General features: G+C 45.6%; 1 long non-coding RNA gene across 1 annotated transcript; it reads left to right on the top strand.

Moving 5' to 3' along the window:
• Nucleotides 1-11,400: 11,400 nt before the first annotated feature.
• On the top strand, nt 11,401-17,321 carry LOC125945299 (uncharacterized). The gene is made up of 3 exons (XR_007466798.1): nt 11,401-11,617; nt 12,759-12,809; nt 17,255-17,321. It is a non-coding gene; the product is annotated as an uncharacterized LOC125945299 (long non-coding RNA).
• Nucleotides 17,322-18,934: the final 1,613 nt, after the last annotated feature.

Genomic DNA, 18,934 nt, shown 5'->3' with positions numbered 1-18,934 from the left:
TTATGGCGGTGAGCCGTGCTCCCTCAAGGGCTGCAGAAGATAGCGCCAACCTTTCCCTTTCCCTCAAGAACCACTTATCATCATCTTATCATCATCGCGCTTTCACTAGCACATATAAATCGGTGCGCGGCGAGGATTTCATCGCCATTTGAAGTCATACGGAACGTCACGGCGACGGTGACAGTGACGGCGACGCCAATGGCAGAATTCTGCTTTGAGTGTCCATATAATTTCTATTGCAATAAAATACTAACACTCAAAAACCACTGAAATGTTTTCGGACGTGGGTACTAAGTGAAGGAAACACTAAAGGGTGATAGTACAAGTCATAGTCATGACCATGTCTAAAGAAAATGACAATGACTCAACAAAAGAACATTAACACTGAAAAAGTATTGGAATGGGTTTGGATGTGGTACTAAGGAAAATGCTTAAGGTTGACGGTTGAAGTCATAGTCATGAGCATGACTAAGGCTTTCGTCTTAAGGTCTCTTGGGCGTAGTTTAAGGAACTCCTTAGGACTCATGACATGAATGTCGTAACATGCGTGTCATGTAGGTCATGAAACAGACGCCTACGTATTGGTGCTCTTATGTTCGTTTCGTTAACTTGGTAGGCTCCCCGCACACTGTTTCGCATAGCATCGATTCACACAGGGCGTGGGATCTGCCGGCTTCTTGTTCTTAATGTCAATTAGAATATCGGTTATTCCCGTTTGCTCTCAGATCCTCACCGCTCTCTTCCAGTTGTTTAATTTTACGCATAACATTTTCCCTTCCATTGGATTTTGTGCTGTCTTTAACTTGCTCTCGAGTTCTATTGTTAACTTCCAAGTTCCTGCCCCGTATGTTAACACCGGTTAAGTATTCATGAAAAATATTTTTTATGCTTCTGAGACCCGCCCTCAGGTTGGCACGTGTGAGACAAGAGAAGTGCTCCTTTATGCACTTTTTTTGATGCCCCTCTGCCCTGTGTAGCTTATCCAACAGAAGACATGCATATTAAAGAAAAAATCATCATTGTTTTTCACGTGTGGCGAGATAACATTGTACTGTGTTGGAAAGCGTAATGGGGAGAAAAAAGTTGTACATACTCAATAACTTCCTCAAATTCTGCTGCTTTTTTCTGCACCCGAAGGTGCCGTTGAATACACTTTTCTAATAACGCTAGAACACAGCATAGAAATTTCTCGTTCATGATTTGAAATTGATGGTGCGCCTCTGGTGCATCATTTCGGTATACATATCTATCGGTTCTTACATACTGTACGCAAGCGAATCCGCGTATATCCTAAAGACAGTTCTATCAACCATTCCAAACAAAGTGAAAGGTAGTCATTTATTGGGGGATTGTACTGCCCTCATTTTTTGCACGGTTCTTGAGATTGAACAAATGTGTTAAAACTGTTAAGCTTCCATGCACTATGTAAATCAACGTCATTCTGAAGTACTTTCGTACTTAAGTTGTCATGCAGAGTTAACACGTGCCTGTGAACGAATTCGCTATGCTTTTCGTCCGTAAGGACTGTTTACCATTGGTTGGCTGGATTCGCTATTATATTCATTATCGTAGTTGTATCGATTATGCTCTTAAGAACAATTGTAGCTCAGGAAAGTTTCTGTGAATACTCGGGCCTAAATCGCAAGGCCTCAAACAAAATCTCAAAACAAAATGTGTTATTAAGGTATCAATGGAGGAGAGTCTGCTTTATTCAGCGTATGTCCCCCTTCATGCATTGGCGACGCCTCAAGTGCTGTGGCTGAGTTTGGGCCAGCCCTGAGCTAGCCCAGCCTTCTCGAACCATGCCTGACAATCCAGGTCAACAAGCTGCAGCCACGGCACCACCTGCAATCTGTCCTGGAGTGCATCGTTAGCGGGATCTTGCGGTTTTTGCGGGAACCGGTTATCACGACGTCGAGGACTGGCTCTCCTCGTACCAATGAGTCAGCGCGCACAACCGCTGGGACGATATGGCAAAGTTCAACAACGGAATTTTCTGCTTGAGCAACGTTGCACATTTGTGTTATCATTACCACGAATGATTAGCCATGAATCCGACCTCCGGACATGGTTGGCGTTTAAGACCACTGTCATTTAATTTCTTGTACTGCCTTCCTGCTCCCACGATGTCTTCTTAGGCTGGGATTTCCTTTCGTCAAACAATGCCATCATTGACTGTGCCCGCGCCGAGGTAGAGTTGCATTATCTTTTCGATGCCGCCATGGACCAAGATCCTCTGACATATACGAAAATGCCTGCAGACAAAGTTACTCATATTCCTTCTCAGTCAGCCGCCGTCGTCTTCATATCTTGCGCCTGGCTAACGGGAACTTCTTCTTCGTTAGATTAATTGTCATGGTATGCATTGACAGGGTACGCAAGGAGCCAGACATCGAACTCGGTGTGGCAGTCAGAGCCAGCCCCGTGCGTAAAGCGCTGGTGAAGCGCCTGACTTACCGGCATTTCGTCGTCGTTAAATTATATATATATATATTGTGGGAACACCGACATGATCAGTGCCATCAGAGCCAAGCGAGCAGTGGCGCGAGCGACGCGTGAGCTGCCCCCGCAGGGGCGTCTGCGTAAGCAGGCGTTTGGTGCTTTGCGACACCACGTACCCGAGCACACGAGGGTTGGACCCTCCCGCGTCTAGCCGTGCGCGGCTTAGCCGTGTCCGGGGAAAAGAGGATCCTGGGGGTTGAGCCAATGCTGAGTGCTTGGACCTTTATGGCCCCTTGGCGGAGGCAACACACCCCTTTGGCCTCGGCTTCACGTAGACGGCACCCCCGGACTGACCCACCCGGGGGAAATCGGTAGTTGCCTTTTCCTGTCTCTCTCCCTCCAACCTTCGTCTTTCTCTCTCACTTTCCATCTCTCCTGTCTTCTCCTCGCTTCGTTTTACTTCCAATTTTCCAGGCAGCAAGGGTTAACCTGGTGTAATCTATCCAACCTTGGGTCTATTATATTAGGTTATAGTGGCTATGTACAGCTGGCGTCTGCGTCTCCTTTGGGTCTCGTAGCGTCCCCTTGTTGGGCTCGGTGGTGGGTGGCTGGCATAGCTGCCGAAGTCATCGTTACCTTTATGGCTTTTTCGTCATTCCCCCGACTCCCTGATCGCCCTCATAAACGAGGGCGCACCGAAGAAGTTGTTAAGTTTTTTGGCCGCCAAGTTGATAATTTCCCAAGATTTCATGTTATACATTCCGAGAAAGCAGAAAAGTCAGCAAGAATAGTCTCACCTTTTCTGGTTGCGAAATCACTGATGGAGGCTTTTGGCCCAGGCTACAAAGTTTCCAAATTGGCAAGCGGTGATCTACTTCTTGAACTCCGTGATAAACAGCAATACGAAAAGCTACCCAATCTTGTGTCTTTCGGGGCCATTCCAGTGAGTGTCACCCCACACCGTTCTATGAACACCATTCGTGGTGTCATCTCCGATGATGATCTAATGGAGCTAACTGAGACTGAACTTTTGGAGGGATGGAGTGACCAGAATGTCATCAATGTGAGAAGAATTAAGATAAGGCGTGATGGTAAAGAGATTCAAACCAAGCATCTAATCCTAACATTCGGCTCAAGTGTACTTCCCGAGATTATCGAGACAGGCTATGTAAAAATCCGAGTCAGGCCCTATATCCCGAATCCCCTCCGCTGCTTCAAATGCCAGAGGTTTGGCCACAGTTCTCAGAACTGCCGAGGCCGAATAACCTGTGCCAAATGTGCCGATGAACATCCATCTGAATCTTGTGAGAACGCGCCACACTGTGTAAATTGTGATGGGGAGCACGCCGCGTATTCGCGTTCCTGTCCATCTTGGAAGAAGGAGAAAGAAATAGTAACGATCAAAGTCAAAGAGAACATATCATTCAGAGAAGCGCGAAGGCGGGTGTCCTACCTGCCGAAGAATAGCTTTGCCGAAGTGGCGCGTCAGGGGGCAGCGCCACAACAGCCTCCGGCGGCTGTCAGGCCCACACACAGTGAGCCGGCGGTGACGCCATCCGCCCCCTCGGCGGCTGCAGCTAGTGCTGCTCCGCCATCTCAGAACAAGGGGCGATCGACCTCCGGGCCGGTGGCCTCAAGGGTCTCGTCCCACGAGACGAGGCCGTCACGACACACCAACCGCTCACAAGAGCGCGTGTCCAGCGCCTCACAAGAGGCTATGGACACAACAACCAGCCAGACGGCGCCACTTGCGCCTAAGGAGCGGCGGGAATCTCTCGACCGCTCCAGAAAAGAGAAACCTCGCGTCACGGCGCCTGGAAAGGGCACCGTGAGCTAGTCTTCATCTTCTGAACACACAGCACAAACTCCTTTTCAATATGAACACGCAAATATTACAATGGAACGTTAGGGGTCTCCTTCATAACCTTGATGATGTCAAAGAGCTCCTTCTTAAATATAGTCCGAGGGTGCTGTGTGTCCAGGAGACGCATCTCAAAGCAGAGAACACAAACTTTTTAAGGCACTATGCCATTTTTCGCAAGGACCGCGACGACGCTACCGCCTCGTCGGGCGGTGTCGCTATAATAGTAGATAAAGGTGTTGCCTGTCAGCAATTGAACCTCCGAACTTCCCTTGAGGCAGTTGCTGTCCGAGCAATACTGTTCGGTAAGCTAGTCACAATTAGTTCGATTTACGTCCCTTCTTGTTATCAACTTTCCAAGACACAGTTTCAAAGCTTCATTGATGAACTTCCTCCGCCATACATAGTTGTCGGTGATGTGAACGCTCATAGCCCCTTATGGGGCGACTCTCGTTTAAATGCGCGAGGACGCCTTATAGAAAATTTTCTGTTTTCTTCAGGTGCATCTATACTTAACAAAAAAGAGCCAACTTATTACAGCGTTACACATAACACATACTCAGCCATTGATTTAAGTATAGTCTCGAGTACTCTAATTCCGTATCTGGAGTGGTCTGTTCTCAGGAACCCCTTTGGGAGCGACCATTTCCCAGTTATGCTAAACTTAACAAAACAAGATACATGCTTGCCACATTTTCCTCGATGGAACATGGACTCGGCCGACTGGGAAATGTTCCGAGAGCTTACGTATTTAGGCGGAGATGAAATTGCTGTTTTTAATGTAGAAGACGCTGTTGCATACCTAACAGGTTTCATTATTAGCGCTGCAGCTAAATGTATTAAGCAAACTAGCGGATTAGCTAATAAGCGTCGCATCCCATGGTGGAACGACGAATGTCGGAAAGCGCGCAAAAATCAAAACAAAGCTTGGAGATTGCTTCGCAATTCTCCAACTGCTGAAAACCTCATTAATTTCAAACAGATAAAATCACAAGGTAGGAGAACACGTCGACGTGCAAAGAGGGAAAGTTGGGATAGGTACATCACCAGTATAAATTCGTACACCGATGAAAGAAAAGTCTGGAATCGGGTAAATAAACTAACAGGTCGGGAGTCGCATCCCCTACCCTTAGTAAGTACACAAGGTGATAGCCTCGAAGATCAGGCGGATTGTCTAGGCGAACATTTTGAATATGTGTCAAGTGCATCGCACTATACCGAAACATTCCTGAGAATCAAAGAACGCGAAGAGCGGCGGCCCCTAAATCGTAAAGGCTCATTGAGTGAGGCCTACAATTCCCCATTTACTTTAGCTGAGCTTCAAGCATCTCTCGCTTGTTGCAACAACTCAGCGCCAGGTGGGGATCGTATCATGTACGAAATGATTAGGTACTTACACCCCGAAACACTGAAAACACTCTTGTCTCTTTTTAATGCCATGTGGGCGGCTGGCTGTATTCCGTCTTCATGGAAGGAAGCCATAATCATCCCCATACTAAAACAAGGCAAAGACCCGTCCTTGGCCAGCAGCTACAGGCCAATAGCTCTAACAAGCTGCCTGTGCAAGCTGTATGAAAAAATGATAAACCGGCGCCTAATATGCTTCCTAGAAAATAACAAAATTTTGGACACCTTCCAGTGTGGTTTTCGAGAAGGTATGTCTACTACAGACCACCTTGTCCGCATTGAGGCATATATTAGAGATGCTTTCATACATAAGCAGTTCTGTCTGTCTGTATTTCTAGACCTAGAGAAAGCTTACGACACCACATGGCGCTTTGGAATTCTCCGAGATCTTTCGGCAATGGGTGTTCGTGGCAATATGCTTAACACAATCGAAAGTTACCTCACTAATCGCACATTTCGCGTAAGGGTGGGCAGAGCTTTGTCTAGGTCATTCACACAAGAAACTGGTGTGCCGCAGGGCGGTGTGCTTAGCTGCACACTATTTATTGTAAAAATGAATTCGCTGCGTACAGTCATCCCACGCACAATGTTTTATTCCATTTATGTCGACGATGTGCAGATAGCCTTTAAGTCATGTAATATTGCCATCTGCGAACGACAGGTACAGCTGGGAATTAACAGATTGTCTAAATGGGCGGAGGAGAATGGTTTTAATGTTAACGCTCAGAAAAGCACTTGCATACTCTTTACAAACAAGAGAGGCGTAACGCCTGTCCCAAGTATACAAATCAAAGGAGATGCGCTCTCTTTGAGCAGCGAGCATAAGTTTTTAGGAATCATTTTAGATTCCAAGCTTACATTTATTCCTCATATTAAGTATCTGAGGACAAAATGCCTGAAGACAATGAACGTTCTAAAACTTCTGTCCCGCACAACATGGGGCAGTGATCGAAAATGTTTGCTTAACTTGTATAGGAGTCTTGTCCTCTCCCGGCTTGACTACGGGTCTATAATTTATAATTCTGCAACGCCAAGTGCATTAAAAATACTAGATCCCGTTCACCATCTGGGTATCCGCCTCGCGACCGGTGCTTTCCGAACAAGTCCGATCCAAAGCCTCTATGTAGAGTCTAACCAGTGGTCACTCCATCTGCAGCGTTCATATCGCAGTTTCACATATTTTCTGAAAGTACAAGCAAACAATGAACATCCTTCTTATTCAACCATAAATGACGTTACTGCTGCCACACTCTTCCATAATCGACCTGCAGCGAGAAAGCCATTCTCCTTGCGTGTGAGGAACCTCAGTGAGGAAATGGGTGTTCCGCTGCTTGATGATCGTCCTATGGCTCCAGTGAAACTGTTACCGCCGTGGCAGTGGCAACTCATAGATTGCGATACATCGTTTGTAGAGGTCACTAAACACGCACCAGAGGCACACATTAAAATGCATTTCTTAGAGCTTCAATACAAGTACTCGTGTACAGAGCTTTACACTGACGCCTCCAAGTCACATGCCGGGGTGTCTTATGCAGCCGTTGGCCCATCCTTCTCGGAATCCGGTGTACTCCACCCGGAAACGAGTATTTTTACGGCTGAGGCCCATGCACTGTTGTCGGCTGTGAAGCATATAAGGAAATCAAAACTTCAAAAGGCAATTATATTTACGGACTCCCTAAGCGTCGTAAAAGCATTGATGTCACTCGGTAAACAAAAAAATCCTGTACTTACTGAGCTCTATTCCGTTCTCTGTCAAGCGTATTTATGTAACCAGCATGTCATTATATGCTGGGTGCCTGGCCATAGAAGCATTGAGGGTAATGTGCTAGCTGACCGAATGGCTACGTCAATAACATCACACGCTATTAACCCTACAGCTGCTGTCCCTGTAACAGATCTGAAACATTTCCTGCGAAAGAAACTGCGAAGCCACTGGCAACGCTTGTGGGATGCTGAAACAAGTAATAAGCTTCACTTGATTAAACCACAGTTAGGTTTCTGGCCCCCCGTAACGAAAACACGGCGAACTGACGTCCTATTCAGTCGGCTGAGAATAGGACACACGTACGGAACCCACAGTTTTTTGTTGACAGGTGATGAACCACCAACCTGTGGTAGATGTGGTGAGAGGCTGACCGTCCTCCATGTCCTCCTGGAGTGCCGGGAAGCCGAAACAGAGAGAAGGAAACATTTTCCTCTTGCATACCGATACCATATCCCTATCCATCCCAATATGTTTCTTGGCAAAGAACCGATTTTTAATACCAAAGCAGTCCTAGGTTTCTTGAATGACGTGGTACTACATGTAATTAGCCCTAGATATTCGTAGCACATCCTCCCGCCAGAGGATCCTGTTGCGATAGTGTTTAGTATAGCACATGTCTCCAGGCCTTTATGTCCAAGGGTTCTGTTGAGGCAATAGTGCTTCATGCCAATTTTCGCATCGGACATATTTTGGAAATAGTAATATTTATTTGCAATGCATATTCAATGTTCATAGCACACGCCATTAGTCATTCCCATAATCTTATTACCTGTAGATTTTATGCACTTTACAGCGACAATTTTAGGCCCCTTTACAGCCACGTCATATCCACCACTCGTAATCCATCGCATCAACTTAAACTCATTAACACTGGCCCGGCGCTCTTTGGCCATTATTGGCCCTTGCGCCGTTAAACCCCATATATCATCATCACGCGTGAGCTGCGGCTGGGCCCCCTTGGGCGTGGCACGGGGAGACTGGAGCCTGCTGGCGTGGACTGCGGGATCGCGCCGTTTCCCGCATTCTCGCCCGTAACGTGGGGGCCGGACTGCGTTCCGGGATGGCCATGTCGTGGGGAAAGCTGACGGCGCCCGTTCCACGGCCTGTAGCGAATCCAACCCCGGCCTGGTGCGGGACCATTTTTGCGGTGGCAACTGCACTTCTGGTGTTCGGTGAAGAGTGCTTCCGCCAGTTCGTCCACCGTAGCCGTCATGGAGCCTGGCGTGGGACCTGGTGGCGGCGTGGTGTCCTACGCGCTGCTGCCGCTACGGGTGCCTTCGTTCGAGAAGGGCAGTGCCAGCGCAGGTGATGTCATGAACGCGATGGCGCTGACACCACCTCAAGAGCGGCTCAGTCCGTCGGCGCTTCAATGCGTGGTTATACACAGCCGGCTGGAGAGGACGTGGTGAGTGGTGTCCAGTGTTCCGATCATATTTCGGGAGCTCGAGGCCATCTGCCAACGGTAGAGGTGGTGGCACTGTTAGAGCTACAATCGGTACCATCTGCGATCTTTCCCTCTTGTCGCCTGCGTGTTGTGGTGCAGCGTAGTCTCTGTGGTGGCAATGCATTCAGCAGGCGGCGGCTCCTTCCGGCGGCCTGATTCGTGCGCTCGTCAGAACGAGAAATGAGCGAAAAACCAGGCCAATTGTGCGTCAGGGGACTGTTTAGTGCCTTCATGTTCCTGCAAAACCTCAACTCGGAGGCTGCACTACCTGGTCTGCCCAATCTTCACGAGGAGTCCATCCTGGAAGCCAGCCATGTTTAGGGTCTGCGGGTTCCTGGAAGACCTTGGTGACTTTGATGTGGCTGACTCCGCCGATCCTCGTTCGGTGCATTAGCAGTCTACAAGGTTCGCCTGCCGGTAGGGGTTTCATGCCATCGCTACCAGCCAACGTGGGTCAGTGCCTTCGATGCCTTCGCAGAGGGAGGGGCGGTGTGGGAACGCCGCCATGGGCGATGACTACGGTATGGCTGGGCGACCTTGGGTGTGGCCGGCGGAAACTGCAGCCTGTTGGCATGGGCTGCGGGATCGAGCCGTTTTCCACTATATATATATATATATTTTTGGCCAATAAAACGTGTACGCTTTTGTGCTAGCTGGCTTTATTTCAGCATATTGTGTCAGTCTCAGGGCCTTTTTTTGTAAGTTGAAAATTCCCAGTATACTGGCTGTAGCATCAATATCTTATACTGCACCGTGTGTCCCACGTATGTTGTGCCAAAAATTAAAAAGAAAAAAACTTTGCATGTGTCACATAACTGGACAAACCAAGGTAATGTTGATTGCAGCCACTTGTAGCAAGTCAGGCTGTTTTTAACGGAGGAGCTGTTTAATGCGCGAGCATTAGTCCGGAACATGCGAACAGAAATTTTGGGCTGATCCTGGCGGTTGTGCAGAAAGGGTCCAAGCACAATGGCACATACCCCCGTGAGCTAGCGAAGGCGAGCCAAAATCTAGCTAAGCATGGGTGGGACTACTTAAGCTTAGTCAGTCATTGATAGCCAATCGATAGCCATTCAAAAGCTAATCGACAATCGAGCAATGATCAATAAATTCCAGAAAATGCTGGTGATGACTTGGGATTGCTTAGCCTAGCCCAAATACGTGGCCAATACCTTGCTATAGCCATTCGATAGCTCAAGATAGCTAATCGATAATCAATCAATAATCAATAAATTCCGGAAAATGCTGGGGATGACTTGGTCGTGCTTAGCCTAGCCCAAAAGCCAGGACTAGCAAGTTGCCCATCAGCTGCGCTGTTTCTTTAGCATTGCGCCTGCAGTGCAAGCTACGCTATTTTTGTATTTTGTCTAATAACGTTATTATTATTATTATGTATTCAACAGCGTAAATAATATATTCGGAGAAAAAGAGTGAATGAAGAAATTGTAGACCTTCCTCGAAAATTCCCTATTGAACTTTCCGTTGATCAATACGTGCTACACCATTTTTTAAAAGCCTGAAAGAAAGCCGGCAAAACATATAAAATGTGCTTCGGGGCAACACGCACTTTTTCGTGTTTCGCGGCCTTTCTCTCAGGCTTCGGAAATAAACTTTTATATAGCGCGTATTGAGCAACCCAAAGCTAGGCCGGAAATTTTTCAGGGTGGTGTACAATTATTTTAATGGTACTTATGTTGTGTATTTTATATTCGACAAGTTCAATAATCAATAATGAAAACGTAATTAGGCGAAGTACGAAAAATAGTCTGACTTGCTCCACACGATTTGAAACAAAATTACCTTATTTCTGTTCAGCTACAGGGCAGTTGCATATATTTCATCTTTGGCGTAAGTATGGTATGTGTGTCGCATGCTAATGCTGCGCGACACATGGCGTGTAAGCTGGCCACTTTTTGTCTATCAGTGAAACTAAAATATTCATCGCCTCCCAACTGCTATTTTCACCTGGCCTTGCAAACTTGAAGCTATTAAAGAAATGCAGCCACACGTTCACAGGTAAAACCTGTGTCGGCTCGATATGATTTCGTAGCACAAACGAGACAGACAAAAGTACAATGTGTACAGCGTTTCTTAGAATTATTCAAATAAAGCGATGCGTGCTGAAATATAAATACAACATGAACGCCAATAAATTGGCGTTTTCTGCGCGAATTATGCAAAAAATGACAAGGAATGAACACAGGTGGCAACTAACATTACGCAAGGAACATCGAAATGAGCCATTTCACGGTTATGTTTCAGCGGGACAATGTTTCATGGCATATTTTACACTATAGAGAATAGCTAAGGGAGACGTAGCGCCTGGGAAGCTTCGTCGAGCAGATTACAAGAAAAAATTGCAATTGTCCAAGTAGAAAATACGCGAAATTGACTATGGAAGACATAGAAAAAAGCATTTGTAGTTTTAAAGCCCTTATTCTGCCGCACCTTCTTTTTTTTAAGTGCCTATATAAGCTGCTGCGCTAAAGCTATACTGAAGTGATGAAGTCGGCCATGTCGAAGGTATTTAGGATAAATATTGTGACTATTTTGGCCACATTTGTTTTTGTTCTGTTTACAATGATAGGAGCAACTCAGTCCTGGGCTCTTCCTGCAGATCATAATTGGAAAATTGAGGGAAGGATGATAAGGTTTTTCAAGCCTAGCTCTACTACCCGTCAAACAACTACAACACGACGTAAGTTTTATCAAAAAAGTTGTGATTTCATTGAATTTGCCAGACGTACTCATAAGAAATGCTGCTACACACATTACAATCGTCACGACTTGTTGTTACGGAAACCTTTACGCAGCCACTGTTGCATACGGTTCTTAGAGAAAGTAAAGCAAGCGTAGGTCCGTAAATAATATTACTTAAAAACGGGCCAGAAAGATCCCCTGTGGAATCCCTTAATGAACCCAGTAAGGGAAAAGATTGTTATTAGCTATATAAAATGGTCTATGAGCAGAAAACTCTCCTAGTAGCTTGAATGATGCACTAAACATTATTCCATTTATGAATGCTTCTCAAAATGTATAAGAATACAATTAGCTCAAGGAAAGCTGACGTTACACTCACATAAAGAGAACTAACGTTGTGTTTCGTGCCAGAACTTTCATGAATATTATGCCGGGATGGTGTAAAGATTGAAAAAAATTCTACATGAAGTATTGATTGAAGAAAGTGCTCAATATTGCTGTCAACTGATCATAAAGAGGAACACAAGCTAAACATAATCACAAAGCTGAATCACTGGATAAAATATGTTAACAAAATTTAACGTCATACCTTGAAGATTCTCATTGAAGGAATCCATAGAAATAATTTGCTTGCAAATCTGTCCATAGGCAGCTCCTGCAATGACACATAAAGGCCATTTCAAATTTAAGTTTTGCAAGGAAAAGAGGTAATTCATTTCTTGGAATTATCATGAATACATACCAGATTGAGAGTTTTCATTCCTATAGATAACAGGGCGGAATTATTCTTATGCCATATGGCATAATTTTTTATTGCCCTTGCCTGAACATGTTCACTTACTTGACTAACAGATTACCTGTCGATATTTTTTGCGATTCTACTTAGGTTAGTAACAAATTTTATTTTATTTTAGGCAGTCAACTATATGGTGTTTCTGCCATGCGATGTTAACGTTACCTACGAGGAAACAGCACCACAGTTTTGTTGGTTTTGTTACCACAACTGTGAATAAGTTCTTGGTAGTCTGCTCTTTGGGCACTTCAATACCTTTTCAATATAGGCAACAACACACAATGATTTCACAACTGATTGCTGTAATTATGACACTTATCAAGTTGTGCAATATTTATTGTTTAAGGTCGAGAGAGGTTAATCTGAAGAGGTTGAAGACAGTGGTCGCTGAAGCCAGGTAAGGCATATCGAATGCGAGATTAGGGCATGCTATTCATACAAGATTGATGTTGTTGGCTGCTGAAATACTGATGCTAGTAGAATTTTGTTAGCGCCCTATTTTAGTAACCCACTTGGATTGCACAACTCGCTTTGCAGCATTTATTACAATGGTAAACTTCTAACCGTCGGATCGTTTGCTTCACCCAAGATGCGCCATTGTTCAACCCTGAAGTGCGATGAAGCACGAGCGCAGGCACGCACGAACATGATCGGATATTTATTTAAAGTGCTGGCGGCTGTTACAGTTTCATAATGCGGAAACAAGCAATCGAAATGTTAAAGCTTAACGGAAAACCTACGATGGCCAAGTTTCCACAGGTCAAACGGCATGTCACAGCAAATTAGGAAGCACAATTACTTTATCCTATCTAGCGCCTATAGCTACGGCGGGGCTAAGCATGCTTCCTGACTTAGCATGGTTCCTGTCAACGCGGACTGCGCTCAGAAGAATGGGTGCGTCTAGTGATCTTTTTTTTTATTTCGATTATTTCTTTTTTTACTCCAAACGCAGTTTCGCCGTAGCTGTCTTCGTCGCTGTGAGTTTCCGTATAAAGTCAAACGGCAATAAAACTGTCGCCGCGCGCCTTACGCTGTGTGCGCGAGTGAAAGCGTGCTAGGATGAGCCGGTAACCGCCGCTTAGTCTCGCGCACGCGAGAGAGGTAGGCGGTCGGAAGCGCGCGTGGTCTTCGTTCGCTCACGGGGCACGGGAAGGGGGCGACGGAGATGGTGGGGGTGGGGAGTGCTTTCTGCTCTTCCGGCTGCTGCTGACGGAGCTGCCGCGCGGCCACTGTATCTTGAAAGCGATCGGCTATGTAGCCCGAACTGTGCGCCTGCGGGGGCCTCATCTTCAAAGCGATCTGCGACGGTTACAAAATGCATGCGCCGAGTACCGATAGTTTCGTATTCGCTGTGCTTTCGACGTTTAGTTCGTGTTGAAGCGGAACGACAGACAGCGCGAATGTCAATTTACCCACTGCTGTTGGTGCGCTTTCTCACTCCAGTGTTTTGACGAGTATCCGCGGCCATCGAGCGACATGTGTACATGTTTACTTGTGCGCGCGTGACACCGTGCTCGTTTATTTAGATAGTAAGCGAATATTTACAAGTTTACGCGGCCGATAAAACTAATATCCTTACATCGTATAGCTGTCTACTAATTTGCTACCGCAATCGATACTTCGTCTTTCGGGCGAAACTGCGACTTTTTTGAAGCGAAGCTTGCATTGTCTCACAAGTGTCGGCAGTGGTGGTGGTGGCGATGTTGTTGGTGGTGGTGTCACGCTAAAGCACTATCGAAAGCCTGTCAAAAACTCGCGTCTCATTCACTTTGTGTATACCGAAATTGGCATGCAAGGGTACGAACGTATGACTAACATAACTGATAGGTCATGACATCAATAAAATCACATGCTCGTCTGTTACGTCACGATTAACGATAATAAAATCATGTGTGGCGCATACCCGCAACGGATATGCCGGTATGAACCAGGGACAACAAAGAAAGAAAGAAGGAAGGAATGGAAAGAAATGAAGGAAGAAATAAAGAAGGAAGGAAAGAAAGAAAGAAAGGAAGAAGTCACGTGTGGCGCATACCCACATTGTATATGCGGGTATGAGCCAGGGACAAGACAGAAAGAAGAAAGAAAGGAAGGAAAGTAGAAAGAAAGAAGGAAAGAAAGAAAACCCGGCTGCTCCCATAGTACTGCTGGTGCGGGGAAAGCTCCGGCGGTGCCAAATCACGTCACGTACGTGACCACTCAGGGTTGTTTAGTGTGTTGCGGGGAGGGACATGGGACGAGAGGGGCTTTAGCCAGCTCCGCTGGGCTTCCTTCGCCTCAGATCAGTTTTGGCGCCCAGATGGGAAGCGCCTCGCGTGGTGAGTTCCGCCGAGGAGCAGGCTGCGTTTGAGCAACGGCGCTGCGAACTCGCTCGGGAAAGGGCTGTCGTCGACAACGTGCGCATCGATTCTCGCGGAACGGCTTCCGAAGCCCAGGCGTAACATCAGCAAAGAGCCGCAGACCCCGAGTTGCGCGGTCCGCGAAGAATTCACCCCGAGTTTAGGGCAAGCAAAGCGGTACGCCTGTGACAGTGTCTTCTTGCCACAAGCTTCGCTTGCACCCATTTTCTCGACTGATGAAGGGCTGTGAAGTTTTAGTGGCAAGAGCAGCGAGTGATTTCTTTGTTTCTTAAGCGGCGACTTCCGGTTGACCTCCGACTTACGGTTCGTGCGAATCTAAAGAAAAAGTGTTTCTAAATTCAAAATAAATCATTAAGGTATAAAAATGTTCGAAATCTCTGGTTCTACTTAAGGTTGATGATTGATATGACATCAGAGCATAAGTTTAGTTACAAATAAAACTGAGTCAAGACAGGAATGATCAGAAAATAATAAGAAATCACTCATTGTCGCACACCAAATGAAATAATCTCACAGTTTAGATATCATCCACGTTAGTACAAGTTAGCCCAAATTTGCTATGCCATGCACACCCGCAATTGACGTCAGTGACGTTACACATAGACAAGGGGCATAGTAATAATTGGGCTAATTACTAGCGCCATGTCTGTCTCACGTAGAATGAACACCTGTCTTTCGGAGCGGACGGCTGACGTCACATACTCCTCTTCTTCTGCCCTCTCTCCAATGCTCCCTTCGCATGCGCTCGCTCGCGCGCAGCTGTTGTGCGCGCTCCCCACATGCTCTGACGTCAACGTCGGAGGGACTCGCTAAGGGGCTACGCGTCGTTCCCTCCTCGTCCTCCTTCGCTTGCTCGCCCGCATGTAAAGGCGCGCGCGGCACTACGTCATCAGATGCTCCTCTGTGCTTGGTAGGGTAAAGGCATTCGTTCGCTAGCACCTTCGAGTTTGGTTCGCTCATCTCGTTCGCTATGCCTGTCTTAGTCGTACTTTACATTAATAACACAATGATAACACAAGAAAAACACAAAGTTAATCAAATGAATACACCAGGGCACTGCAACGCCGACGTGCTAGTGTCACTACCAGACACATCAGTGACGAATCAGGGTCTGTTTTTATTTCTGGAGCGCTGAACTGATTTCAAATCCTTCAATGTTGGGGTCTGACAAAGTTAGTCGAGGGCACAGCGAGGGCGATCTTTCTCTCGGGATTACCTCAGGGTTATCAACAATTGCCCAATTTTTGGCGTCTGTGTGCTTCCGCATATGCTGGAAAATTTGCTTGCTTTACTTTAGGGTTAAACACATCAAGGGCATGTCATTAACACATTCGAAATACCACGCAAGTTCCTCTTGTGTCTTTTTCGCCAGCATAAGCTTTTTGCACTCTGTTTCCAAAAGACGTCATTTATTTTGTCTGATCTCCAAAACGACTGACAATTTTAGCAGACGCATTCTGTGCTCCTAATCCACAGTTATGAAAGATATCGCACTCGCAAGTGTAAGTTTAGATTGTGCTAAAAATACGTTCTAAGTTACACCAGCGGAAAACAAGAAAAACACGATAGAATATCCAAATCATATTAGGTGCCAACGGAAAAGCTGAAAGAGCGTCCATATTTTTACATTAAACTTCCGACGATGGTTCAATATATTCTAACTTAATGTAACTTCTAGCTAAAGACGCGTGCGAAAAAAGAACTACTTCCTAGAATAGTTATCGTCCTGGTTGTGTTGCAGAGCATATTCACATAAAAAATGCGCAGTGCCAATATTTAGTCAAAGGTAACCAAAGAAACAATTTCATTTCTCAATAATATCAACGTTTAAGTTATCAAGAAGGGTATGAATGTTAGTTTATTCACATTCATGGATCTCAAAAATTAAGAAATCTTTTTATTGGTAAATACACTAACTGTGCCTTAGTTACTTCGTATTCAAAGTGCTGAAGAAACATGCGTGCATATACAAACAGAATTTCTACTCGTACTAGAACCCGTGTGAAAAAAAAAATATTTGGAGAAAGTGAGTCGTAAGCAGCTGCTCACTAATATCTGTAAAAAAATAAGAGTGTTTCTTGCTGTATTTCATGTGTGTAAGCCAAGAAGACGAAATTTCTGCCATGTTTGTTGTGAACTTTTGATACAATGAAAAGGTACCTTTATTTTCGTAAGTAAAAACATGGATGTGTGGGTGATTAGCAAGAATTTACAAACGAAAAAACGGGATGCTGCATATGTGGCAGAGCTCATTAGATAACAACAGACAATTTATCAATTTATCAATATTCTACGTTGTGAGAATATCAAAAATGTCGTCACTAGGCCAAAACACGAAGAATGATAAAGATATCAAATAAACGGCAATTGTTGTCACTGAGGGTAGACTCTAATAAACTTGCCACAATATTCTAGGAATTATAAGGCGGATTTTTTGTGTGGTTTGAGGCCATTGACTTAATAACTTAACCTTGTCTCTCAGGTGGCTTCAAAGCATGCTGTCAGGTGATGTCTTTCTTCTAACCAACGGTCGGTTCCAACATGACGAAGAATATCCCTGCACAGTGAAGGCGAATAAAATCAACCAAAATAATAAAAAATGGCGACCCATCATTTTGACATAATTATTTGCTAGTCATACGTGTAGTATCTAACAATTGCTTTCATAGGTTGCTTGCTTGCTTTATTGCACCCGATGTCGGTGAAAACAAATAGCGAGGCTGACGTTTGGCCGGGCGCACTGTTTGCCGGACTGAGTCGGTGCGCGAACGCGGCGGCATCGTGTCTGTCCGCAGCCTCAGCTTTTTCACGGGTATCCCGAACTCGGCGAGCAGGCACAAATCGTCATTCTCGCGGTCTGGCGTGAAGTGTTCCGAGAAGAAAAGAAAAGCGTCATATGAACGGCAGTATTTCCTGCATACACTCATCTCCCAAGCTTTTCCCTTGACGGGCTCCTTGGGGAACCTGAAGAAAGATACGGAGCACTCCCCTTGGTCCGTTCGCTCTGACACACCACAGAGCTTCATAGGTGCCGCGGTGGCATTGTTTGAGCAGCTGCGAGTTGAACAATTACCAACGACACGCTGAACAAAGCAGAAGTTTCCCGCATGCGCGCACAGCTGGAAAGCGGATTCTTCACCGCAATTTACATGCTCACTCGGCAAGCATGCTGCTTGTGACGTCACGGCTGGCGAGCGTGCCAGTAATGCTCGACTATTATGTGCTTCGAGTGTAATATAAAAAAATTCAATCACAAAAACGTGCTGGCTTTTTGATCAATAAAGCTTTATCGTCATCTTTGTCACGGACATAGGTGGTCGCCAATGTTCCTACTTAGCCTAAACGCCCATTAGCTATACGACATAGGCGCAGTCTCTACGTGGGAAGTGAGGCAGGTGGATCTAATGGACAGCCGTATACAATTTTTCGGCGTGTAAGGTGGCATAATAATGCGGCGGTTCCTTTATTTCGCGCAGGGATGTACATTAGATCTGTGGTTTGCAGGAAAATTCACCATTTTGGTAGCAGACGTGCGGTTGCAAGGTGAGAATTAGGTGCCTGAAAGTGGGAATTGCTTTTTCTAACCTAAAGCTTCTGCCAGTGATTCAAATACCTAGCGCATGCATTAGAAGATATATTTTAAAATAAAGATATCTTGGGTTTGCGTACAAGTCCGATGGCCAAATTTTAGCAGTACCCAATACAGGGAGCAGAAATAGATTCCGTGACATTCAGCGATTTTGTTCTAGTAATCTCTCGTTCACTGTAGCATTGTTTCTTTAAGCAAGCTATCCTTTAAAAAGAGCAGGCAGTGGTGGTACAATAATTTTTCTTGCAGCACTTGAACGAAACGTTTGTGTCGTAGCCGATAATGAGAATTATGATTACATTTTCCATCACCAACTGCACACACAGTGATTTTAATATAACCAACCTGAGATTTCAAGATACACTAGAATATTTTTGTCTCCTGTGTATGCGTTGTTACCGATAACGTATGTAAGTGCTTGCGGCCTGGGACGAACATTAGGACTGTTCCACGCAGGTGCTATAACGAAGGTTTCCGGCTGAAATATCTTATGTAGTATCTGCAGCACCGCTCTTCTTTTTGTCATCGACGCAAGGGGATGTCTGTCCGCTCTTTCGTGGCCACATCATGTGC

This window comes from Dermacentor silvarum, chromosome 5 (genome assembly GCF_013339745.2).
Source record: "Dermacentor silvarum isolate Dsil-2018 chromosome 5, BIME_Dsil_1.4, whole genome shotgun sequence".
Lineage (NCBI taxonomy): Eukaryota > Metazoa > Arthropoda > Arachnida > Ixodida > Ixodidae > Dermacentor > Dermacentor silvarum.
The sequence above is the reverse complement of the archived record's forward strand: the minus strand, read 5'-3'. Positions and strand labels throughout refer to the sequence as shown.